General features: G+C 44.5%; 1 protein-coding gene and 1 long non-coding RNA gene across 2 annotated transcripts in view; both read left to right on the forward strand.

Moving 5' to 3' along the window:
• The window catches only part of LOC147826863 (uncharacterized), a 76,219-nt gene extending 67,266 nt beyond the window's left edge, over positions 1-8,953 (forward strand). The window contains exons 1-2 of the long non-coding RNA XR_015453347.1: positions 1-2,407; positions 4,344-8,953. The exon at positions 1-2,407 is cut by the window's left edge and continues 67,266 nt beyond it. This is a non-coding gene — a long non-coding RNA (uncharacterized LOC147826863). The remainder of the gene's footprint in view (positions 2,408-4,343) is intronic.
• Positions 1-24,921, forward strand: part of Xkr6 (XK related 6) — a 234,740-nt gene that overhangs the window by 68,598 nt on the left and 141,221 nt on the right. The window lies entirely within an intron of this gene.

Genomic DNA, 24,921 nt, shown 5'->3' on the forward strand with positions numbered 1-24,921 from the left:
CCTTCGGTACTGTATATTCATTTCTCCCACGAGCCCAGACAGGGTCGCCTTGTTACCCATGCTTTTTGGGAAGCACAAAAGTGTCTCGACACCGTGACGTTAGTATCAGAAACACTGTGGCATGCGGCTGGGGGAGCGTGGATTTATCATGAACATCTCTGTGCGAAGACAGCTGGGTTCTCAGGCACTTTCGGTCAGTCTCGGGGAGAATGTGCTGCCTGTTTATAAGGTGCTTGTGTGGTCGGATCATTTCTGCAGATTGCGGTGTTTCTGTGAGCAGGATTAGCGTTCTGTGTCACCTCCGAGAGAGCTGGATGTGGGAAAAGAGCGGGGCTCAGGCGTGCAGTCACACTGAGCTTCCCCTGTACTGAATCTGGTCGTCCAGCCCTTTCAAGACAGGTGAGCCGGATGAGAATGTTTTGAGTCGGTAACATTAGATTTCATGGTTGATTATAAGAGAAAGGTGATAGGGGAATTTGATGCAGGAGCATGAGAGGCATTTTTATTTTCTCTGTGTTTAACTATTGTGCTGGACTAATTCCGGACAGCATTCGGATCATCCTGTGGACATTCAAAAAAAGTCTCCTAAGAACTGAAGTGTCTGCATTCTTGATAGTCACTGTCAACTTGCCTGCATCCTCTTTTGCTTTGTGTTTCTTTGTTTTTGAGTGGACTTGAAGAGATTTTCATATATTTACTGGTCATTTTTCTCCTCGGTAAATTATCTTTGTTGCTCATATTTCATTGGGTTATTTATCTCTTCCTTAACAATTTCTAAGAACTGTCTATATTCATATTTGCTACAAATACTTTTCTCTTTGTTCTTGGTAGTTTTTTGGTTTGGTTTGTCTTTCTGCCTTTTCCCCAAACATTTGTGTCCTTTGACTCCTAGATCTTGCATCATCATTAAAGTTCTGTGCTTCAAATTGTATTTTTTTTTTTTGGTACCAGGGATTGGACTCAGGACCTTGCGCTTGTGAGACAGGTGGCAGAACCACCGAGCTAAATCCCCGGCCCTTCAACTGTATTCTTGAAACTTTCTCCCGGTTTCCTTCAGTATTTACGCGGTTTCACATTTCAGCTTGAGCTGTGATGCATCCGCAGTGTGCTCTGGCCTCAGGAGTGGAGGAGGAGATAGATGCAGCTGATGTTTTCCGAGTCAGTGCTGTGTTTTGAGCTCGGTGTCTTGATTTTCTGACTGACGAACATCGTGCACAGAGCAGCAGGTGTACAAGGCAGGTCGCTGTTGAGTGGGGGACACTGCATGTGTGACAGTGCGGGACTCCTCTTAAGAGATGGTGGCTTCTGCTTGGGCGAGGAGGGAGAGCCTGGTATGCCTGTCCCGGCCGGGGGAAGAGGGCTGCCAAGGGGTGCGCGTTGAGCCCCGAGTATTGTGGGGCTTATTAGCCCCTCGCGAAAGAGGTTCAGGCTGGACTGAGGTCACCATTTCTCATCAGCATGTATTTGACATGGTAGTATACTGACATAGAGATTGTTTTGATAGAAACGTGATTCTGTAATTTGTCGATTTACAACTAAATCAGCAGAATTCATTGATCCTTTTTAAGGGGAAACTTGATGGTGCCGTTCCTGAGACCACGTGTGGAGCTGTGAAGTGCTGGGACTGTAGACCGACCATAAAGCCAGGCGGCTCTTGCCTGCAGTCCCACAGACTCCTTGTGTTGTTGCCTGGTGCGCACCGCCCTCCTGCCTCCGGTGAGGACAGCAGTCTGCACACAAGTCTCCCACCATCTCGGTGTAGTCTCAGAATAGCAGCTTGGCTCTAGGGCTGCAGACTCGCCGAGGAGGTTCGGGGCCTTTTGTGTCCTTGACATTTGACTTGCTGTACATAGAAACATAGGCATTGGTTGAAACTAGGCATTCTGAATATACAAAAGTGCATTTCTTGGAGCCACACCATTGATGTCATCAGCATTACACTTAGCTTTCGTTTTCTTTTTTGTCATGGTTTTTGTTTAGAAAAAGAAGTTAAATTGCTACCTTACCTTTATTAGTTTCATTAGTGATACTCTTATATTTCAGCATAAAAAAATAAATGTGTCATATCTCAGGAAGTGACTAGAATACTACTTTAGCTTTGTAGAACCAACTTGGAATTAACAAGATAAGAAGGGCATCCTTCCCTTCAAAACAGGATTGTGACTTTCTGTGTAGAAATGTGTACCTGTTCATTTTTCTGTGATAAAGATAACTTCTGATATTTCATATCTTAGTGTCATGTTAGCGATTTCATTCCATGATCATTTGTTCATTCACATGTATTTTTATTTTTAGCTCTAAGCGAAAGACATGAGGCCTCAACCTGACATGAGGTGATTTTGAGGTCATCCGCTTTCTGGCTAGAAGTGTGCTGTCACCTGGTCCTGAAACCACTTCACACAGAATGGTAATGGCAAACCTGAGGGACAGAGAGGGGCCTCACATTTCCATGTCTGTACCCATCCCTGTTCCTTCCTTTGTAAGATTCAATTATCTTTAGAGTTGGGAACGAAAGGCATTAAGCAACATACTGACACAGCCTAACTGAACTGTGCTGATGTTCAGCAACTGGATTAACATCAGTCTTCATGTGCTACTCAAACCTTGTAAAATTGTTTAAACACAGGGTCTTTTTCTCTTTTCCAAGTGACTTCTTGAGCTACTTAAGTGATAATAAAATATTTACTATATTAGGAATTTGCAGATTGAAGTGTTTTGGTTTTTTTTTTTTGACAACCAGTAGGTTTAGTCTTAAACTTAGTAAGTTTTCAGACTAGAAAGTAAGGATTCTTGCCACAACATTCTCTTCCTATGATAAATTTGATGTTTTATGTAGATAATGTGTTTTACTTTTTTAAATGTAAAGTGCTATTGAGAATTTCATTTGTACAGTTCACTCTGCTTTAATTATTAAAAGTTCAAAATATATCTTATAGTTGTACATAATAGCATCGTTTTTCTTCATTCAGCTTTTTGGGGGATGTGTGTGGCCAGGTTTATTCTGATGGCCCATGTCTTGCTAAGTGTGTGATGAAGCAGTGCTTCAGGGCCACACTGGGCTTCCCTCCCTAGAAACAGAATTTCAGTAGGGTTCCTTGCTCAAGTTAAGATTTTACACTAAGCCACTAGTTAGGAGAAGCGGTTTGTTACTATTTCATTTCCTGTCTTACCTGAAGTAGCATTAATGGCAAAAGCAGCATCACAAAATTACTTCCGTTTATCCTATAAAATTGATGAGATGCTTAGAAGGTGAAATTTTGCCCCATTCTAGAGGGTAATATTTTTGTTTTTAAACAAAAGTCATATTTATTTTTATGTTTTCTTCTAGAGGCTCAGTTGTCACTAGTTCTGTGTCACTGTTTTTCTGTAGCGTTTTCATCTGTTAGATACTGGGAATGACTTGAAAAATAGAGGGTATGTCTGTGGCTTTCTGTAGTGATGGGGAATCGTTCTTGTGCACTGAGAACAGCTGCTCAGGAGCCACGGTGGAGCTGTGGCCCTGCTGGGTCCACCGGCACGGGTGACCTTATGTCTGTGGTCCCGCCCATGCTGGAAGGCCAGCCCAGTCCATTCTGAGGGGGCCCTGGGGAGCCCCGAGTTCTTTGTTTTGCCAGCTCTCCTCATGTGTAGCTTTATGTTTCTATACATGTGAACTCAGAACTGTTGGTTTTCTGTAAAATCAGTAAATACGCTGGTCTAAGCGTGGTATTTAAGCCTATTGTAGGAGAGCTTTCAGTGTACTTCATTTTTGTGTAGTAATAGTATTTTAATGAGAAACAATTACTGATAACTATCTTTTGGGAAGTTCTGATTTCTTTCACTTACTCCCAATTTTTTAATAAAAATCCTAACTAGATTGGGCTGTTTGGAAGTTAGAAAAATCTTTGAAGAGCATCTTTCTTATTTCATGTACTAGAAGTTAATGTGGAACGACAAAGACTTTAACTACTGTTAATTGGCTAAAAAAGTAGTTTCTAAAGGTATGAGTTGTACAGGAACAAAATCTGTAATTTCATTTATGCATTTGAATGTCATTATGGTGATAGCTTCCATAAGAAAATACAGAACTAGTGCCATTTTAAAGCTTCACATTGTAAATGTGAACATATTTTCACCCAGTAAATATTAGATAGTTAAATAGGTAATATGTATGATGCTTAATATTTATTTTGATAAACTTCCATGTTTCTAAGTAAAACGTTACTATTAGACTTGAGCTATAAATGTAAGATGAGAGAAAACATTAACATTAAAATGTTTTGAAAATTTAAAAGTAAATACCTTTTCTGAGAACGTCTTTTCCTTTGACATTGTTTAATTCTGTTCCCTTTTTTGTTTTTTAGGTTTGCAATTTTTTTTGGTGATGGCATGTTCAGAATCTTGGATCCCTAAGTTGAATATGTTGGAAATAATTAGAAATCTTGGAAGTTATATGATTACTTAGTAGGTGAAATAGTAAATTTAATAAAAGTATATAAAAGAACTTTGTCCTTTTAAGTTGGCATGCATGTCTTAAATTGTTAGCTGTCAGTATTAGTGCCATACTCTTTTGACGGTTTGGGGATCTTAGGGATTTCATATTTCCTCAGGCAGTTAAGTAATTCCTCCCATGCCTGTTCAATTAGCTTGTCTTCTTTTCTCTCTACTTTGCAGTGTATGTTACTTAGACCAGAGTATTGCTCAGACATAAAGAAGAGGGAAAAAATCATCAGGTGACAATCCAAAAGGTGGTAATTACAAAATTTCAACCTGGAAACAGTCTATATTAGAATATGCAAATTCTACCCAAATTATATCCAAATACACTTGGGGCAAAATGCTGCCAGTTTTCAAAATTTGACATTATATAGGACAGAAATGCTAACGAGGAGGAAAAAGAGCTGTTCGTTTTCACCTCCTTGCTTCCCCCTTCCTCTTATCAGGTGAACGAACTGCATAGGAGCTAAAAGGTAGGCGGTATGAATAAGGTAGAGAAGGGGATCCCTCTGGTCTCCAAGAAGGCTCAGTGTTCCTCCAAAGTTGAAAGGTCACTTCTTCATGTACCTGAGCACGGCGTCCAGCTGTGGACTGCTCAGTAAGCCTGGGCTGTGGCCGGGGTGACCTCAGCCTTGGGACGGACGGAGAGCTAGTATTGCTGCATAGTGGTAGATGGCCTGTGAGGGGCCATGGCGCCCATCTCTTCCCAGTCTCGCCCGCCCCTGCTGGGATCGAGACTTGAGAACATGCTGGGGGACACAGATCAAATATGGCTGCCGCCCTTCTCTGGTGGCCCAGTCTGGACAAGACCGATTTGTAAGACCACATGCAGAAACAACTCGGAAAGGATTGAAGGAGAAAGATGAAGAAAGTGCAGGGAACTGGAGCCTGATAATAGCTTGAGAACATATTCACATATGAGTTTATTGCAAGGTTTATTATTAGGGGATTATCCAGAATTCATGAAATCAGTATACGCCTCCAATAGATGTTTCCTCACATTTCTGTTGGAAAGCTTTCAGGGGCTGAAGGGCTGCCCATTACCCCTGCTCCCATTTTTGTTTTGCTTTGTTATAAGAGGAATTGGCTGATGTATGTTTAATAGCAGGCACAATAAACACATTAGATTTTATTTTTAAATCAAGTTACATTTTAATCTAAACGTGTGTTCCCTATTTAGCTGTTTTCCCATTTCAGCTGGCCTTCCTTTTTTTTTTTTTCCTTCTTTTGGTACCAGCGATCGAACTTGGGACCTTGCACTTGCGAGGCAGGCACCGGAACCACTGAGCTAAATCCCTGGCTTCAGCTGGCCTTTTAAAAACTTGCCTTCTGTGGTACTTTTGTCAGTAGAGGTGTTTCCTCTGAGCCAATTCTAGCCACAGTATTGACTGGGCCTAGGCATTTGCTATACAGAGAAGGAATTACCCAGGCAGGAAAAAATTTAGTCCCTACTGGAATGAATATTTTAAAGACCTTCTTAGATTCTAATAACTGCGTACAAGTGAAAGAGACCCAAGAGTGGGAAAAACTTAAGAACCTCACAATACAAAGTAGGGGTGGGTGGGCTTAAATTTCTTAGCGCCAACTTAAAATGCACAGAGGGAAGGAAGTTACTTTCCTGGGGAATTAAGCTGGTGTGCAAGATGCCTCAGTAAGAGGCATTTTGTTGTTTTGGGTAACACACTGCATGTGGCAGTGTTTTAAGGATAGTGATGTGATCTTTAGAAATACTGATGCATTTCCAAACAGTGAGTTTGATTTTATTCTGGTGGGTTCTAAAGAGGTATGTGGCTCAAAGATTTACTTAATTCCAAAAAATACCTGGGATATTAGAAAAATGTTATGAATAAAGTTGTTTTGTCCCCACTGTGTAACTTCAGGAAATACAGTAGAATACTGAGGATTGCAGAGAATTTAGTACCTGCATATAACCAGTTTTTGATGGTTGCTTCCTAGGAACTTTTAAATGAAATTTTCTCTTTAAGTCTTATGTCAGCCTACATTATATTGTAAGAGGATTTTAATGTGTGTTTCATGGGAAATCTGTACATTCCTGAGCCACTGCACTTCACGCCCGAACACACTGCTTACAATCCAAAGTCTGACTCCGTTTATCCCAGGAGGAACAGAGGTGTGAGAGTCCGGGTACACTAAGCCTAGAGGGACCCAGAGAAAGTGACCTAAAACCATAGCCCTTGTGTTTTGGAATTTTAGACAAACTCCTGTCAGACCTTTAAGAGAATCCAGGGCTCCTCTTGGCAGGAAGACTGCACAGACCTGGTGTTTCTGTGTGGTTTCTAGGTGTGCAAGGGCTCCTCTTGGCCGAGTGTCAGGAAGCCCTGATCTGAAGAAAGAGCCTCTTCCTGTCCTTGCTCCAACTGCGTTGCAGCTCTGTCAGTAGTTCTCTGCTGCCTTGGATTGGGACATCGGCCTTGAAGGATGCTACTGTTTCAACACAGAGACCTGCAGCCACAGTCAAGAGATTTACAGTGAAATGGACCAATGGTCTGCGAAGCGTGCATCAAGTACAAGAGGACATAGAGCCCTGGGTTCCTGCTGGTGAAAGGGTTATTTCAGAATAAGTTGAATATCAATGCCTTGTTTTTAAAATGAGCGTGCTTTTTGCTAAAATTTCTGATGACTATGAAAGTTTCTTCCCTGGGTCCTTCTCTTGTCTCAGGATATCAGATTCATGCTGTAAACTGTATACTTCAAAGTAAAATAGAGATTGGAAATTTGGAATTCTGTTGTTTTGTGACTTTTGAATTTGCAGCATATTTTCAGAAAAATTGTCAAGATTCCCAGATTATTTTTATTCCTTTCTTTCCAAATGTATGATTATTTCTCAGTTTTATTCACTCATTTATAAGTTTAGAGAAGAATATTATCAGTTTATATGTCGACACAGAATGGATGCAGCTGATTGATATTATTAGAAATGTATTTCAACCACAAAAAAGTGCACTGAACAGCTCCAGTCTTCCTGTGTAACCTCAGTTCACCTGCTGGCCCTGTCACTCACTGCCACTTTCCTGCAAAATCCAGCTCATGTGGAAGATCATCCTCAGAAAATCAAGAAATCTGAAGAAACTCTGCTCTTGGGACTGAGTAGCTGGAAGAGCATCTTCAGGGGCTGACATAGCCCATTTGAGAAGCACTGCTGTTTATATGTGAGACAGAATCTGTCTGTCTGAATTGAACCTGTAGACATGAAGTAGCCTTATAACATGTACCTTCAGTGTAAGCAGAACAGAACTCACCTCTGAAACATTTCAGTATAGTCTAGTGGAGAGGGGCCTGGATCAGTGAGCCAGCTGAAAGTTAGGCATCATTTATTCAGGATTTATAGGTATTTTTTTTTTAAGTTCCTTTTTGAGTATAATGTCCTGGGTTTCTGCAGTGTATGCTTCACAATTCCACCTCCTGACCTCAGCACCCGTGCTGTGTTTTCACGGCTGTCCCATAGTGTTGGCGTGAACGTGCATGACGGACTCGTCTGTCCTGCCCGTTCTTCCCCAGGGGCACTGGCCACTTCCCAGCAGGCCCAGTGTCAGCCTGTTTGTCTCAAGGTTAGAAGCATCACCTGCAATTTAGCCTTCTCTCCTCCCATTGTCAGGTTTTGTCCCGCTGAGAATAGCTTTGCAGCTGCCTTGCTGCAAGAGTCTGTGTCTTGCTTTTTATTTCCATCTCCCTCTCTGGGGGGAAGTGGAACAGATCCACACCTAGGGATCTTGGCTGTCTAAGGCTTGTGTCTGGGAGCTTCCCCATCTAAGTTCACAGCATTGTGTTCTAAAGGCGACCTCGGCCGTGGTGGTGACGTAGCGTCCTTGGCTCTGTTCTGTGCCTTGAGCAGAGCTGACTCAGAAGTTTGCTAGGTGCAGGAGGTGTCCAGTGAAGGAGGTCATTGGGAGCCCCACCTGTTTCCCTTGGGTGCTGGTAAAACATGCAGAGGAAGCGTTGTGTTAAGATTCTGATGGAAAGATTGGTCAAGATGAGACCTCTTTTTAGGCCCACTCGAACCCACATTGACTGTTGTATGTGTCTTCAAAAAAATTATAATTGCTTAAAAAGTACCATATTATACTGACATAATAAAAATAAGATATTTCTCTAAGATTTTCACATAGTTTCATAATCAGTGCCTATGTGTTATTTGTAAAAGGATACACTGCATATAATTTTCTGACTTTAATGAAATTAAATGGTCTAATTATTTTAAACAATAGTTTCATTTTTGAGAAAAATTTTAAAGCATGACTTTTTACTTTTCATATAATGTACAAATATTCCCTAGAGCTGCTTGGCATGCACGTGTTTTCCATATATAAAAGTGTAATCAGGGTCCATGTATTTTCTCCAGTGAGTGTCTCTGAACTTTGTAATTACCAAGTGTGGGGAGTAGGGTGGGACTGGAAATGCCCATTAACAGATTCTGTATATGGAGCAAACTTTGAATAAAGTGACTTTGTACTCTGAAGCAGCTTTTAGTTAATAAATTTTTGTGTAAGAAAATGCATGTGAGTTGAAGGAAATGAATTAAAAGACCTGTAATAATCTAAGTCAGGGTTTGTAGCTTTTCTGCCCAGCGCTAGCACTGGTAGTAAGGTGGGAGGATGGGGGACATGTAGCTCAGGGAAAGGAAGGGCTCCCCTGAGGTAGGCTGTGTCCTATGGGCTGAAACAAGGGCAAGGTGAAGACGTTACTCTTTTTCAGATTGCCCTTCGTATGCCTTTCTCACTGCTGTATGCCCTTTATTCTGTAAAATCTAAAGTTTATAATCCTGCCTTCTCTAAAAATAGTTTTAAAATATTTTACTGGTCTGTGAACAAGAGTCTGGGAGCTGTGGTTTCCTGGAACTGTTCCGTAAGTATTAACATGTTGAGGAGTCAAGTCTGCCATTTAATTTCATTTATCCCATGACCTATAACTCATAGGACAATAATTGGGCTGTCTGGAAACGGGAAAGTTTAGATCATCACTTTAGTGTTGTTGTACCATGGGAGATACTGTTTTAAAAGCCTGACGTGGTGGCTAGAATTAACCCACTTCAACCAACTCTTAACCAAAACTTTCTGGAAATCTCTCAAAACAGATTATCGGTAGTTATAGAGGTAAAAGTGAACTGAAAACTCAGATGATGTGAAGATACACTACCACACAGACTCAGGAAATCATTTCTACTGCCTTACTGATTATTTTCTAACTGCTAACTAGTCACCAACTTAGCAACAAGAATTGTACACCAATAAATGGCCAAAATGATGCAATAGTTATAACTTACATTATTTTTATTTCTGCTCATCTATAATATCGGGTGTAGGATTGACTATATGTCACAGTCCTGTGTGATTAGACTGCCTTTATTAGCTAGTTTAACTGGATGCAAGGACTTTGAAGGAGCAGATGTGAAGGATGCATTTGAGCCAACTCATGGGCCTGCCCATCTGGTAATTGCTTTATATACGGTGTTGTAGAGTGATCTCCAAGGAAGACCCTGGAATTTTTTCCCTTGTCTTCTCCAAGAGCATCTTTCCTAAATTGCTATTGTAGGCAGGAAGTTTGGAGGAAACATCTTTATATGGTTTATAATACTCCAAAGTACCTACCGTTACCTCCCTGGATATTGCAGAATTTTTACTGAATTGCTCATTAGGGAAAGCTCACCATAATCTGCATTAAGTGTCTTCCTTAGAGACTTTCTTAGTAGACCCAACATTGAATTATTAAACCCTGGGCTGTGATTAGTGACGCGGACACCTGCTTCCTGTATTCCCTGGGACTTGAAAGCAAGAATGATATTACGGAATGAACTGAAATTGGCTGGAGAGATATTTTGGCCTTGTGTGTCGCCTCGCTCCACATCCTTTCCCGTGGGTGTAAGTCCAAGACCCTCCTCACGGGCTTTTAAATTTCACAATACTGGATGGTGCTCTTTGCCATGAAACTTCTGGATTATATATTTTCAACATTCCCAATTTTGCAGCAGAGAAAAAGATTATAAACCAATATGCATTGAAATAATTTCACTAAAATATGACATAAAGATTGTGGTACATTTGCAGTTTTCTGTTTTGAAGAGAAAGGGCAAGATTGTGATTGTAGGGCCAGGGTGAAAGTTACAAGCTTAATCTTTTTCCAGTACTCAGTCTTGCTCCAAAGCTGAGTTTCAGTTTTGGTTAAATGCTGTCTCGGACTTCCCTTAGAAATTAGAGTTTTTCTCCAACTCTTGATTGGTTTTCAGTGGCCATTTTTACCTTACAAATCCGCATTACGGAAAGGGTGACTGTACGATTTAAAGTGCCTCCTTTGTGGAATGTTCAAGAACATAATTAAAATACTGACATTATTGTAGGATAGCTTCCTCTCTTTGAGAAGTGGCCAATTAGTTCAATACCCGGCCGGGTGCAGGCCAGTGCGCAGCTCACGGGTGGCGGGGACCCATCCCTCAGGTCCTCGTGTGCCTGACTCAGCAGAGTTCTGACTGGCATGACTGAATTTCTGAGCAGTGGGATTTCTTAATGATTGTACAAAAATGACAGCAGGTGTCGGAACATTGCTTTACTCTTCTACCAAAGAAAGTGTTCAACATTTCTCCAGGAAGCCATTGTGGCAAATTGTTTCTTCCTTCCTCTGTGCTTTCTTTCTTGGATATATCTATGTAAATTAAAATTAAATAGGATTCAGTAGCTGCCATTCCCTCTTTTTAAAAATGCCATTGGCAGCTGAGCTAAAACTTGTATCTTATACTCACTATTCCTTGTAATATCTAAATCTGGTAAAGATATGGTATGTAAAAATTGCCAACGAGGCCGAAGAATATAACGAAGTTCACTGTCACACTATTGTTGACACACCAAGCATGATCATTTCTGATCTCTCGTGTTCCCAGTTTAGGGACCACACTAGCAGGATCCTTTTTGACAGCCACTTTATGGATGTAACTAACTCCCCTTTGCTGGAAATTAAATCGTTTATAGTTTTTGTTATTTGGGTTCTTGCAGTTTTTCCACTCTTACAAACTCAGTTTCATTGACTCTCCTGGATAGTTTCTACTCTTAGCGGTTACTGCCTCGTTGTAGGTCATGGACATTTTAGAAATTCAGATGTCTGTAGGTGGACACACAGTACTAGAATTGAGTGCTTGAAGCATTGTGTGCACTCTTCAAACCCTTGCACAGTGGCTTCTCCCTTTGGATCTGTGTGATGACGGCATAGATGGGGCTCTCTCGGCTGCAGGCACAGGAACCACAGGGCCCCCTGGTCTGTGTCCAGTGTGCCCCCTGCCCTGGCACCTGCTGCAGGTGATTTGCATTTGCAGCCAGACTCCTAAGCCAGTGCCAACAGAAGCTTTTGCCATCTAAGATGATTAGCACGAGTCAAAGGTAAACTGAAAACAACTTTCTAGTTTCCTCTTGTGAAACTGCTTTGATTCTGAGTTCTACTACTCTAATTAGGCAGATCAAAGTGACAACACAGTTTTCAGTGAAGTTGGAAATCCTGCAGCTCGGTTCTGGTGCTGCTCTCAGTCTAGCCATTCTTTACGAGGGTTGTGTGAACATTAACTCGTTTTTTATTGTCTTAGGCAAAGCCCCCTTGAAGTGGTCTAATTGGATTCATGCACTCAGGGCTGCTCAGCCCTGGCCTGCCCAACTTGTCCTCCTCAGCCACTTTGTGATCTTAAGTTCGCCGAATGGTTTCTAGGCTAAGCGGTTGGACACTAAATACAATGAGAAGAACCCAAAGCTAAAGGACTCTGTCCTGTTATGTGGAAGGCTTGCCTTCAGTTGGAGTCATCAATTCATTCTCCCTAAGAATGAGCTCTCCCTAGCTGTAGCACCTCTTCCATCGTCCTCCCCTCTTCTCCCTCTCAGGCCTTTACACTTCCTGTTCCCCTTGCTAAGGATGCAGGACTCACTCCGTTGCATCCTGTGTCTCTGCTGAAGATAAGCCTTCTCTGATCATCCTGTCCGGAGTGGCCTGCGTCCTGATCTCCCTTTCCTCATGGCAGTGGTCATGACGTGACATTTCAGATTCCCTGTAAGTGCGCACATGCACACATACTAAAGTACAAGCTCCAGGACAGCAGGGTCTTTGTTTGTCCAAGGCTGTTTCCTGAAGGCCTAAAACAAGCCCTGATGAGTTAGGAATTTGTGTTCTTTCATTGAATAAGTAGATGAATGAATGCCTCCTGCTTCCACCCAGGGACTTGTAGAAAAATTTGGAGATTTGAAAGACTCTGGATTTAAAGATACCCATCCAGGACTGCTCTGGCCAGCAGCACCACACCTGCCTCTGGCTCAGTCTCTGCTTGAGTGTTCCCCTGAGGCCAGAGCCTCCAATCCCTGCCCCCCCAGTTGGAGTTCACTCAGGATAATACTAAACTTCACCATTTGAAAACATTTCAGTGGATCCTGCAGCCAGTGGGTACTCACAAGCAGGAACAAGGTGCCCGGCATTGGGTTGCAGGCCAGGGTTGCAAGTTGGCGGGGCAGCCTTCAGAGCGTGAGTTTGGTGGACAAGATCGCCTCCTGCCATCCCGAGGCTAAGGATGTCTGGAGCGTGGGAGCTACATGCAGAGGGGCAGAGTTGTCTCGTGGAGCCTGGCTGTTCATGGGGAAGCGGCAGGGGCAGAGTGGAATGAGAGAGCCCACCTCAGGGTGCTTGGGGGGACCGAGCTCTCATTAAGCTTGTTTTCTCCTTGATCACACCTTTTAAGAAAGTCCTTGGACCCAGAAAGTCTTACTAAAAAGCAACTCTTGAAACACAATAAAACATGTTCTTTCATCCCTCCTCCACTTACAATTGAAAAGAAAGGGGGAGAGAGGGAAACTAGTTCTCCAAGAATGTGAACGGACTAAAAGAGTGGGAATCCTCAGTTGGTCTCATGTATGCAAGCAATACATGAATTCTTCAAAAGTAAATAACTCAAATACTCAAAAAGAGGTCCGTTGAACTTTTCTTTGAAAAGTGAATATTGAAAACAGGAGTATGATGGAAACGTGTGAACAAGTAACCCTAACCTATGGGCACAGCCGTTCTGCCTAGTTCTGATGAAACAATTCCTGTGTCAGCTATGAGAGTACCAAAGTAAAGTCCTACTGTGTGCTTTCTGGCTTACCATTCCAATGATAAGAAGTATGCGTGGCATTAGTGGCTTTGGAGAAAGCCAGAGACTGATAAAACTAGGACCTGATGCTCATCCTGCCTGCTGGGGCCTCTTGCTCATGTACCGGCTCTTGGAGATAACCCTGCAAGGGCTGTTGGGTTCCTCCTGCATAGTACACCACCTGGGGATCTGATCCAATTGCAGATCCAGATTCAGTGCTTCTGGGGCAGAGCTTGGGACCCTCTTTTCTAACTGGCTCACAAGGGAAGCCAGCTGCTGGTGCCCACTCTGCACACTAGTACTAGCTGGTCTCCAGCTTGCCGAGAACTTTGGCATGCATTGTTTTCAGAGGAACTTTCTAACTGTCCTGGGAGCTTGGCAGTGCTGGTGTGACCCAGTTTGACATGTATGGAAGCAGGCACAGTGAGGCAGTGGCCACAGGGTGTCCTAGAAGCAGACCTCTACCTCCCATGGAGTGTTTGCAGTGGACCAATTGTGATTTCATTGTGGCATCTTGAGTGGGGGAACCTAAAATGATAGCTTTGGAAACCCAAAGGGAAAATATACAAATACTTTTCTTAGAATTATGTCTCGAGACTTTATGAGTGAGACTAAAGATGTAAAAAGGTAAAATGCATGTGCAATCTTCGAGTTGCACATGGCAGGTGTCCTGCTGATGAGAAACTAAGTTCATTGTGTTTGGAAGTTCAACTTGACCGCAAGCAGCCATCTGCCCTCCAGTGGACCCACAGCCCGAGACCTTAGTGGCATCAGTCGATGAAGTGGTGCTGCTGTCAGATGATACAAAGGACATACAGACCATATGCAAGTGGGTCCAGTTTCACTCAGAATTTGCAAACCAGCTGGGTTTGTTTGATTTTGGTTTGTTTTGCAGTACTGTGGATTAAGCCTAAGGCCTCAGACATGCTAGGTAAGCACTCTACCACTAAGCTACATCCCCAGCCCTTTTTTATTTTTTAATCTAGAGACAGAGTCTTGCTAAGTTGCCCAGCTTATCCTTGAACTTGTGATCCTCCTTCCTCAGCCTTCTGAGTAGCTGGGGTCACAGTTGTGTACCATCCTACCCAGATTTTGGCTAGGTTCTGATTTGGTGTTTGGGCAGAGTTGGTGGAGATCTTATGCGTATTCTTCATAGGTACACAATGAGAGATAGCTAATGTTGCAGAACAAGGAGCAAGGAGCGGAAGGCTCCAGTGAGGACATCACAGGTGTTGTTTGCAGGGCTAAGCCCCACTGCCCTCCCTGCTATCCACAGGTGCCCGGCCAATAGGATGCAAGGCAGAGAGACTCCTGCAGCCTTTGGCTTTCAGGTCCATCCTTCAGGAAAAGGCTGCTTGGTTACTGCCATTGGTCTGTCTGCTTTCCTTTGCCAAACCGCCCCTCCCATCGGTCACTGTGATCCAGTGGTGGCCCAGAAGGATTCAATTCCTTTGGTATTTTATTCAGTTCATAATGAGAGCCTCCATTTGCAGTGCCCTAATAGTATCTCCTTAGAAGCCTAGTAGTGTTCACTGCAAAACTTTGGAAATGAAGAAAGGTGTAAAGCAAAGACTCACTGTCCTCCTACTGCTCTGCGATAACAGATGTTACAATTGGGCCAGTGTCATGTGTGAACATATTTTTAAAAAATGAGATGATCGCGCTGTTTTGTTTCAACAGTTAAAGTTTTGTAAACTGCTCTCTCACATAAAAATATTAGAATGAGTAGTTTACCAAATTTTGAACATTATTTAAGGGCATTTTTGCTAGTTGGCATTCTATCAGGTTGTAGTATACTTTGCCCAGTCCTTTATTGATGATGATTTAAATTGTTTTCTGTTGTTTAATGTGTTATATTGGCAGCAAGAATCCTTGTACTAAATCTCGATGTACATCTGTGTTTATTCCTTCAGGATAAATACCAAGAAGTGGAATTATCAATGCAAAAGATATGTTTAAAGTATTCATTGATGAATTAACTTTTGTCACTTACATAGATATTTCCTTCATTTGTTCTTTAACTTTATTGTATTTTTTGACGGTCAGAAAAATTTACACTTTTATCTAGTCAAATGTTTAAACTTTTATCCTTCTTGGTTTTTTTCAGGTTTCATTCACTTTATTTTTCTTGTATAAAACCCTATGTTGTAGCTACTGCTGGAGCTTGAGTCCTCTGGCTGGAGATGCTGGCATGGATTTTTACAGGATGGCCGTTAATTCCTGGTAGGGAGATTGGTGAACAGTCTCACTCCAGAGCTCGGGGTCGGGTAGCTGTAGGTGTTGGAGGTGGCATCAGAGGTAGCCATGGCAAAATTTCTCGGTGTGATAGTGGCATAGCAGCCATCAATGCTAACCAGCAGCAGCAGCTTCTTGGGCCAGGGGCTGAGACAATGCCATTGCCTCTGGGGGCAGGGGTCAGATGCACAACAGAGAGCCACAGCAGCCGGCCCCCTTGCAAGGGGTGCTGTGGGCCTTGCAGATCTTGTTCCTCTGATAGACTGTATGCAGGGTAATGGAGAGCTTGGTCGGGATGGTGGGCCCGCCGATGGCAGGGCCACCTCCTTGGAGCACATTACACCCAGACTGGTGTGACTGTTGTAGTCTCCCATAGCAACAGATGCTTTGAACCTGGGCCACTGGCCAGCACCAGTTTGCTTCTACACTGGCGTAATCTTCAGAACTTTGTCCCTGAGGGATGCACGCAGGAAGATGTCAGTCATTTCAGCTCCATGGCAGGCAGGGAAAAGAGACAACTGTCCTCCAGACACTTGACTATAGCGTCCTCGGACAGCCGGCCCAGTTTGGTGACAGGATCTGCCCCTTGTCCTCAGCCTTGCTACCATGAGGCCCCTGGTGGCCTTTGGGGCCTCCTACTGCACCAGCTCCATCGCCATTTGGTATTTTCCCAAGGAAGAAGCATATTTATGCTTTCTCCTGCTTTTAGGCTTAAAAATGTCTTCCCACTCCTGATATAAAATGACTATTAAAGTTATTTTAAATTGTAGACTTAATTGGAAGACAGTGGAATTGTTAGTTGGCAGCAGTGGTTTTGAGAAAAATGCAATTCTCAATTAAATTTGGTCCAGTCTTAACCAGGTATGAATAATCTGGGCTTTTAAAAATTACCATTGCCTGGGTTACAGCTCAGAGTCACTGAATCATGTTTTTTGTTTTTTAAAATATCTTCTACAAGTCTGAAGACTTTCAAAGGAGCAGAGCCAAGGTGTAGGTATTTTTTCTTTTGGCTTGCTTTGCACATTAGCTTTTATCAGTGAAGTGGGTGTGTTTTCTCATAGTCATGACCATCTGTTAACCAAAAGGATCAGAATGCTGCTCTGGCTTTTATTTGGAAGGGAATCCAGAACTGAGTGTGCTGGAAGAGCTCCCCACAGAATCCCACTGGTTCTCCAAAAGTACCAGTCTCCCCATTTGGCATTATCCAATGTGCATGTGATTATTTCCAAGTTCCATGGCTGATTCTCATTTCTGCCTTAGGTACAGCAAGTGGCTTTTAACAGCATAAACCAAATTTAAGACTGTACAACATATTCAATAATATATCACATTTGTATATTTTTAAAACCAAGATTCATGACTCTTTGATGTGTAGTAGGCCCTCATGTGAACTGGAGCGTAGAATTTCAGATAGATATTTGCAGATTGATTATATCTGTGCACAAAATCAAGCTATCAGTTCACACTGCAAATACATTCCTGTTTCTCCAGGCTGGAGTTGTAGAAATCTGCCCACAAACCAGGGTTAGTGTCTGCCTGGTAAATAGTGGCATTCTGTGTTTTTAAGGAGGAGACAGTCTCCCCGCAGTAGTGAGACGGAAGGTATTGGCAGAGCATGGCTTTGAGCAAGGAACTTAGGGTTCTGGAAGCCTCAGAAATGGCAGTTCTAATGCTGATGACAATGAGCGATAAAGGTAAGGACTCGGCCACCTCAGCAGGCTATGAGGACTCTGTGTCTATTGTCTGGCAGTTGGTGGGGGCCCTGCTGTTGGCCCCACTATGGCCAGCTCTGTGCCCCTCAGTGTGTGATGTGAAGGGGGGACTTGGGGGTGAGGGTGTGGACAGAGGATCCTAAGGAGAGGTTCTTTGCTGATTTTGAGGCCCTCTGATCAGTTAGGGAGGGAAATTATACATGCCCAAAACAAAAAGAAGGTAATGTAAAGGTCATGAAGTATAAAGTGCTAAAGTTTGTGAATAATAAGTCCCTTAGTTACATGAAATTTTAAACAGGAAAGAAGAATGGCCAGAGGTAGTTATTACACTGCTTTTATATTGTTCTCCTGTTTAAAATACTTAAACCAGATGTGAATGCATGGGAGGTAATTTCCAGAAGGAAAGGGCCACATTGTCCTTTCTGTGTGAGTTCAGCAGGAAGAGAGGGAGGCTTGACAACTGGGCAGGGGAGGGCTCTGGCCAGAGAGGTTTGTCCTGCACTGCCGTGAGCTGACTGTGAGCCAGGCCCACGCAGTGGGCACAGGCAGTCCAGCCAGGTGTCCTCTTGGCCGTAAGCCTGATGCCTCCTGCAAGAAGAGCTCAACTGGCTGGAATGTGTGGCCTTTCCAACCCTGCCTGGTCCTTCCATTCCACAATGGAAAACCTACTTATGATTATTGCAGACCAGAAAAATCAAGAGATGTTGGAAGGGAGTCTGAGCTCTTTTCTGGCTGAGGTTTCTCCAGAAGCATAATGAAGTGAGCTTCTTGACCCACACCCACGGGAAGTTTATCTTCAAACTATTCTGTGCAGGTCTCCTGCTAGTCTTTGATGGCCAGCACCATGGCCAGCACCCAGAAAACTGCTGCACTTCCTCCTCCTCCTTTTATCCCCCGACCCCCACCCCTCCTCCACTGCAGTGATCTGTCCAGCCAGGGTCCTCCCCTCACCCCCACCTATGAAGGGGGACTCAGGTCAAAGTGTCCTGTGCAGGCTCTGACATTAATTTAATGGGCTACAGCCAGAATTCCAAAAACAAAATAAATGCAATAAAACAACACATTCCAGTGCCTCACACATAGTGTTAAGGAAACATTAGTTTTCCATTTGCAGGTGTATGTGTACATATGTGACTGCCCAGGCACACATGGGCTCAGTAAGTTCCAGTGGAAAATCCATTTCTTACCCTGAGTTGTAATCGGAAAAATTTTTTAAAAAGTGCCATAAGTTTGCAATCCCTTATCTGCAATCCACATACCAAACTCTGAAAATGTTTCTTAAGTTTGGTACAAGGTTATATGTCAGAAAAACATGACAGTATGTTTTCTTGTTAATTAGACTTTATCCTACCTGCTGTATTTGTGCACTCAACTGCAGAATGGAGTTGTGCCTTGGCCGCAGTGGGCATGTTGCACTCGACCACTCTTCTAAGGGACAAGGAATTCTGAACTACAAGGGTTTTTGCACAAGAGCTTGTGGATCTGCATAAGTTTTCATAATCCAGTGTAACGAACATATGACATGTATTCATACACGTGTGCATATACAGCTAACTATATACCTAGTAAAAAATTTGAAAATATGCATGGGAGTGACTAATGAAAATTCAATGCAATGGCTGCTACTTCAGGAAGGGGAGTAGAATAGAGAGGGATATGGAAAAAGTTTCAGTTATGTGTTAAGTGATTTATTTCTTAAAAATAAAATAAAGCTTTGAATGCATGTTAAATTTTGACAAACCTAGGTGGTTATGTAAGTGTTCCGGGTATTACTATTATTATCCTTATATGCTTGAATATTTTCCTTTTAGAAAGCACTTAGTGGGGTCCCTGTAAGTATTTCTTTGTTGCATTCTAAAATTCCTGGGGCCGGGGATTTAGCTCAGTGGTTTTGCCACCTGCTGCGCAAGTGCAAGGACCCAAGTTCGATCCCTGGTGCCAAAAAAAAAAAAAAATTTGTGCTCTCTAAGATTCCTGTTTACCCGATGTGTGGGTTCCAGTCCCTCTGCCAGCTCTGCAGGTCAGACACTACTGGTTCGGTGCTTGTGACCCTTGTTCCTGGCCCCTGCCTCTGAGTCTCACCTGATGCTCTAGCACACCCCTTGGGGACCTGATGGACCAGCCATGGGTAGTAGTTTGTGCTCAGTGCTCCTCTGTCATGGCCTGTGTGGCTTTGTTGGCCGAAATCTCTGTATCCCTTTAACTACACAAATGGGACTTCTCCTTTCAAAGCCTATTAAAATGTTGCCTCTCCCACCCCTCCATCCACCTACCCACCCATCCTCCTACTGACCCACCCACCCTTCCATCTGCCTATTCACCTCCTCATCCGTCCACCCATCGATGTGCTATTCATTGTCAGGTCAGGAAGGTATTTCAGGGTCACACCTAGGAAAATTGTGCTATCAGAAGACATCTTCAAATCCACACCTGTACATCAGCCCACGCATAACAGAGATGTTGTTAAATGTCCACTTGAGCCATTCATCCACCCGCCCTCCTGCTCCCCTTTTCATCCATTCATCCATCCATTTATTGAGGATCTTCCATGTGCAAAGCACATATAGCCAATCCTGATTTGCCCTGCCACAAATAATCAAAATTTGCATAAAATCCCCAGATTGCTTTGACTCTAATATGAAATTTTTCACATTAAAGTTTATTTTATCTTGCTAGAGTAGACACTGAAAGACAGATAACCATTCCATTCATTTTTAATGCCTTGTACTTACAGGAGCTCATTAAATATTGGCTGAAGAAATAAATGAGTCTCAGATTGTACATCCAAAGCATTGAAATCAATGTTAAGATTATGGTTTAATCCTTGTCACTTGAATCTAGATATCTAATGTCTATAGCTCATTGATTTTCATGAGCACCATGCATCCCCTGTTGTCTTTGTCACCTGAAGGAAGAAAGGATATTAGGTCCCACTTCAGCCATTCTGCCCTTACATTTACTAAGAATCCAGACTGCTGTGCATCAGCCATGATCTCACTTTTCCAGGGACTTTGCTGTTAGTTGGAGAGGAAGGCAGTGCCACAAAACATTAGTAACATGACAAAGCCATGTGAGGTGTGGGTGTGGGCCAAATAAACGGGGCTGGCATCGTGATCTGAAATCACCTGTAATGAAACAGCTTGTTTTATGCTTGGCTGTGTAAGACTGGTTTTGAGAGATTCATTCTTTTGCAGAAGGATCTAGGTCAGAATTATCATTTTATGTCAGACTGAGTTTCTGTAAAATCTTTTTTTTTTTTTTTTTTTTTTGCCTCAAGTGGATATTTAACAACATCTCTATTATGTGTAAGCTGATACACAGGTTCGGATTTGAAGATCCCTTCTGATAGCACAATTTTCCAAGGTGTGAGCCTGAAATATCTTCCTGACATGACACTGGATGGAGTTTTGTTTGCACTCTTTCAAACAGGTGTCTCTGAGCTCTTGGTGCTGCTGACCTTCCACCTGTCCCTTCCTTTCCCACACACTCTGGCTACACATGATGTTTCCCAGCTATCAGTCATAGACGGTGTGTTTCCATGGCTTTGCCTTATCTAGGGAGGTTACTTGAAACCCTAGGGTGGAAGGGTCACTCTTTCCAGAACAGAAGTCCCTGCGCTTCCTCTTCTCAAGCATTTCCAGCGAAGAGGACCTGCTCTTTCTCATGACAATGACCTTGTGTGAGATCAGATGTTCACAGGTTGTCTGAACATGGAGGCTGGGCTGGGCTCTCCACAGGAGTGGGACCCCCATAGTGTTCCAGGAAGCCCGGGATCCCCCTTTGGAACATTCTGAATCTGCTGGTAGATCCCCATCTTTTGGAACAGTGGGTTTATCACAGCTTCCTTTGAACCATGGCATTCAGGACAGGAGTCCTGTCCTCAAGAATGCTGGTCCTCTTCCTTTAAGGTCAGTGTGAATGGCATCTGCAGGTCATCCTACTGGGTGGCAATGTACAGAATCCATTTCTGGCTGTCTGTGTGCGGAGGTATGGGAAGAATGAACATGTAGGAGTAGAGAGATTGGATAAGGAACTAGACGGCAGGCGGGGGAAGCCCTGGCGAGTCCCCTCCACAGGGCTGAGCAGTGTGACCCTAGCCCCTCCAGCCAGCATCTCTTATGGAGTCTCTGCTCCTCCCCCAGTTATCTTGGGGCACAGAACAAAGGAGAGGGGACTGGAGCCTTCCCCTTCTGGGGGGCCTGAGGCGACACCTCCTGCCAAGTCTGCTCTGTTGGGTGATGGGGGCCGGGCAGATGGGAGAGGGCTACTGGACGGCCAACAAAACTACAGGGATTCCAAACTTTGAGTAAGTCCTGGCTTCACCGTGTTGAATGATATGACCAAAAAAGAAGGAAAAATAAGTTGCTTTCCTCTCTCTTGCTCTCTGGAGGAAACTTTGGCGTTCCTGTGTTGCTGGCTGGGGAGGTAAATAAGAGTCAGGAATGAGCCAGTGGCAGCCAGACACGGATCCTAGGGTCCAGTGATCCCTACTAAGTGGAGGCCCGAGCGGCTTTCAAAGGAACATTGTTCAGGAAAGCCAGGCTCCTCCCTCATGCAGGCTCCTCCCTCGTCACAGCACACCTCCTTTCTTCTTGAGCAGTGGAAAAGCCCAGCGAGTGCTCTTGGAATTTAAATGTCAGTATGAGCTTCCCAGCACCCCCAAGTGTATTGAGTCTGCGTTTGTGCTGCTGTCAGGGGGCCCCTCCAGCCCCACTGCACCCCGCCCCCCGCCTGAGGACGGTGCATCACTGGGGCACCCTTCCCGCCTCAGTGTCCCTTTGCACTCATCTTCCTCCTGTGCTACCTGGCCTCACATGCCTTTTTCTTGGGGCTCCCCAGGTATTAGATTCAGTTCCCCAGTCTTGGCTGTCTACCGAATGTGATCATAAAAGTTGGTGCACTTTTCCCAAGCAATGCTTTTCAAGGGCCATGATTGCAAACACAGCTGGGCTTAGAGGCTGCAGGTAAGTAATGGATTTACAGCCAGAATGTGTGACAGAGCGGGAGCTGCTTGCTGGATAATTAATACCCTCCATTGACTGAACAGAAGGGCCAGATAGGCAGGTGTGATCTTCGCCCTCCTGAAGGACCTGTAAGGCAAGGACCCTGCTAATCTGAATGGACATCACCTTAGGCTGGAGTCCCTGCTGGGCCATGAGAACCCTCAGGGGCTGGACTGTGATTAGTCCCAGGATATGGAGGTGGCCCAGCTGGCAGGGGGTGTGGCTGGAGTATTTGCAGTTTACCAGTCAGAAGAGAATTGGTTAGTACTGAATGTCAGCCCTGCAATCACTGATGGAGATGCAGTCTGAGTTGCCATCTAGAGCTTGGTTTGGCTTGGGCTTTGGTTTTTTGAGTTGGGTTGCTTATTGTGTGTGGATGGATGAGCTGGATTGTGTTGCCAGCCTGCACCAGCTTAGGAGCCTTCTTTCTTTGAAGCATTTGTTTCCGAGCTCCACATAAGAGAAGTGAGCAAAGGTGGCCCCTGTACAAGGCCTGTGTGACATCGCCCAGCCACCAGCCTCCCTGGTGCCAGCACCTAACCACGCTTCCCTTCAGACGCATTGTGAGGGGTGCGGTTGGGTGGCAAGTGAGGCATCTCACTGTGCCATCCACACCGGTTATCCCGGGGAAAGCTCGGCCTTTCAGCAAAGACCAGCCTGCTAGCTCTGCCATTACTATCTGTGTCACCTCAGGCACATTGACTTCTCTGAGTCGCAGTTTCCCTGTCTTAAAAACAGAATTCCTGGCTGTTTCACAGAATCCCACAGATGACCGGAGATGATATCTGAAATCATCTAGCAGGATGCTTGGGCTCTGGGAGGAGATCGGCGAATGGCAGACATTGCTCTTGTGCCTTTGCTTCCTTTGGCTGTGTGTGTGCTCCATGCACGGTGGTGACAGAAAGGTGGGCTCTGTTTTTGAAAAGGATGAGGGCTGGAGGTTGGGTCTGGGTGTTCCTGCCCGTTCTGCCTCTGAGTGTGATAGCAGCAGCTCCCACTTCCCTCCCCTGCCCTGTCCTGTCCGCTGGCTCCACCTCCGCCTGGAGGTGTGGTGGCTGGGCTTGCAGGACTAACCAGAAAAGGCACTTGAATGTACAGATGGATCCAATTCTCCTGACTCAGATCTTGACACAGACAAACTCATTTCATGAGGGGACTACTCTAATTTCAAAGCAAAAGGGAAAAAAAAATACGGGAATTCGATTTCTAAAGAACTATTTATTGCCTCATAGAAAATGCAGGCTAGGGTTCCAAAGATGAAAATATGCAACTGAGAATATTTTAATGATGAAATCACTCAGTAAGTTTTGTATCACCATCACACCAGGGTAGACACTTCTAGCTGCAGTGCGTATCTTGGTGTCCCACACAGTGTGCTCTACCTTGTGACAAGGGGAAGGGGCAGAGGGCTGGGAAGCACAGAGCGGCAGGACTGACCTTTGCTCCTGCCCTGAGGAGCAGTTGGCTCTCGGTGTCCAGGTCAGGGCAGTTCAGGGACTTAGTGCGCTGACCCCTGAGCACTTGTCTGCGAACATTGTTCAGATCTGACAGACAGCTGGCTGTAATTAGGCAGCTTCATCCAAAGTGGAGGACAGAAGCAGCCGCCCTGGGGTGTCCTCCAGGCCTCTGACCTGGGGAGACAGAAGCTTCTCTTGGTTGGCCTCGGTCAAGCCCATATGTGGCTCCTGATTTGTGCAGTGTAAATGCTGCTGTGGACATGCCACCCCTTCTTGGCGCTTTGGGTAGGGCTGACCATCCCAGGGTGCTTGTCCCTCGGGCACTTCTATTCCTCTTGAAGCTGGATGTGACTCCCTCTGAGCTGTTCCTGACTCATCCTCCAACTGGGCAGTGCCTGCTCATCCCATGCCATGGTCTCCCTGTGCCTGGCTCTGTGCAGGGAGCAGTATCTCATCCCCGCTGTGCCCCTGCAGTGCCTGGACATCTGAGTGCTCCATCACGTCACATCTGTGGTGCAGGGTGGTCGCTCAGACCTGGCAGGGTCCCTTCTCTGTGGGTGGGGTCAGGGCTGGAGTCTGGTCTTCCCAGAACTCCCCTTCTGTGTTGTCCCACTGCGCCTCAGTGCACTGCTTTCTCCATGGTCTCAGACATGCCCTGCGCTCTGTGTGCCCAGCCTGTCTGCTAATGTTCCCCCAAACTCTCATGCACTCACAGGTGTGGCTTTTGGAAAGTGATTGGATCTCGAGGCGCTGCACTCGTCTGTGGATTCATCACTAATGAGAGCAGCTGAGTGTGCTGTGAGGAGGCGGGGCCTGGTTGGAGGTGTCACTGGGAGTGTGGCCTGGAAGGGTGTATTCTTGGCCCTGGCACCTCCCTTTTCTCTCCGCTTCCATAGCCATAACGTGAGCAGCTTTCTTCTACCAGACCCTTC

The sequence above is a fragment of the Heterocephalus glaber genome, unplaced genomic scaffold (assembly GCF_053883595.1).
Source record: "Heterocephalus glaber isolate CG9 unplaced genomic scaffold, H.glaber_assembly_v1.0 deba00001460, whole genome shotgun sequence".
Taxonomy (NCBI): domain Eukaryota; kingdom Metazoa; phylum Chordata; class Mammalia; order Rodentia; family Bathyergidae; genus Heterocephalus; species Heterocephalus glaber.